Here is a 2,500-nt window from a genome sequence, read left to right as displayed (position 1 = left end):
TGCTGTAATTTCGTATGACATATTATTACACACCACACGTACATATTTTTCTTACATGTATATATAAAACCATTTAATATACATAGGATATAATTGATATATAATAATATATGGAACTACATACAAAATTGTAAAAAAGAATATTCGGAAAAAAGAACATGTGAAACAAATTGCGATTAATTATCTGCTAATTAAATCAATGTTGTTGATTGACTCATACATACAACATACTAAGATTGCTTTAAGTAGCAGAAGTTGGAAATGAAAACATGTCCTTAAGTTTTCTCGTTCTCCAGATATGCACATCCACGTAGATACATAAACACAAATATATCCATATATACATAATATACATACACACAATATATATAAACACATACATAGATACACACACAAACGCACACACACACGCATATACATAAATAATATACATACATATTTATATTTATATCTACGTAAAGAGACAGATATTTATATATCTATATTCTTATACTTTCATATATTTCATACAATTATTAATATTATTATCACATACTAATTAAAAGGAACATCATAATTCATATTGAGACAGTTCAAGATTGTTACCATGCCTGGAAAAACATTATTCATTCTCTTCTTTCTCGTTTCGGTATCTTCCTATTTCGCTCTTAAGGTAAGTTAATTACAACTAATTACAAGTTGCTTTTGTTATTTTTGTTCTTTCTGTCGAATATATAATAATAATTTAAGGTGTGACCCCTGTGTATACGAATGTGTATGTGTGTGTTTATGGGTGAGAATACATATGTGTAATAAATGCGTGTACGTCTATCTTCTGATTTTACGTTCTGAGTTCAAATTCCGACGAGGTCGACTTCGCCTTTCATCGTTTCGGGGTCGATAAATTAAGTACCAGTGAAACACTGGGGTCGATATAATCGACTAAGCCCTCTCCTATAATTTCAGGTCTCGCCCCTATTTGTAGAAAGAATATACACATATATTAGAAATACACGCACACATACACACACACGCGTGCTCACATACACACACACATACACACGCACACACATACATACGTATACACAATCATATGTATATATAATTTTTATTTATAGCTGTATATAGTTATATATACTTGTAAACATTTGACTGCTAACGGGATCGCTGGATACACTAGAAATAGCAGCTAAACCTACCTCACATTGCACGTTGTCGTCTTAATGAAAAGAAAAATATAATGATTAGATAATTCAGTCCAAGACATCTATAAGATGCGATGGTCACGGTTGAGTTGTCTTTAGGGGGTTAAAGAAGAAGAACAACAACAACAACAACGATGACGAGAAATGACCACAACATTCACTGGTCGCTTTCAGAGAAGATGACAAATGTGGAGGGGGGTGGAGCTACGGACAATTAATTACTGATATTCATTAAATAGAAAACTGAGGAATTAAAAGTGAAGCTGACTTTGATGCGATTTGAACTCAATACTGAAATGAAAGTATAGAGAGTCGTCTATTCTGTGTGGCATTTCTATCTGTAGCTGTTTTGATGGGTTTTGTTTATAAGCACACACAAATGCATGTGTGTGCACGCGTGTGTGTGTGCGCATGTGTATGTATGCGTGTATGTATATGTGTGTTTGCATACAGACTTGCATACATGTATATGTGTCTGTGTGTGTGTATGCATGTATATATATATATATATATATATATATATATATATATATATATATATATATATGTATGTGTGCATTCACACGCTCACACACATAATATACACACGCATACGAACATATATACATGTATGTGTGTATTCTACATTGTGTTCGTTGCTGAGCATTCCAGTTATGTATGCTCGCTCCATTAAGCAGGCAACTCATTGAATTTTTATTCAAAGCGCGAAGAATTCCAGAGATACATGCACTTTTACTGTAATCCTCAAGCGGAACCAACATGAAAATGTATGCATGAGACAAAGACTCGTCTTTGGAATCTCACGCGCAGTCCGTCCGAGGAGTTTCCACATACTTTCCGTCTACAGAGTTTTATTCGCAAGGATTGAGTTGAGCCGACGCTAAAGTTAAAATCTTCTTGATCTCGATTAGAAGTGGACATTTAACCACTTGATCAAACTTGCATACATACATACATATGATAATAATTATATGTATGTATAATAATTTTTTTCCTCCTAATCCTTTCTGACGAAGAGCGTAGGCTCGAAAACCCAAAGACTTTTCTATTTTTCCCGAGCGTCAAACGAATACACCTGCTTGTTGTTCCTACACCTGTCTCCGTCTTTTGTTTTCTGTAAATTTGAACTATATGTATATATATATATATATATATAGAGAGAGAGAGAGAGAGAGAGAGAAAGAGAGAGAGAGAGAGAGAGAGAGTGACTAAAGGCCCGAGAGTTTGATAAGAACCAACGCGCGAAACTTTCGGACCTTGAGTCACTCTGTTACTTCTGCTAAATATCAATATCTATCTATCTATCTATATCTATA

This window comes from Octopus bimaculoides, chromosome 7 (assembly GCF_001194135.2).
Source record: "Octopus bimaculoides isolate UCB-OBI-ISO-001 chromosome 7, ASM119413v2, whole genome shotgun sequence".
Classification (NCBI taxonomy): domain Eukaryota; kingdom Metazoa; phylum Mollusca; class Cephalopoda; order Octopoda; family Octopodidae; genus Octopus; species Octopus bimaculoides.
This window is presented reverse-complemented; position numbering follows the sequence as displayed.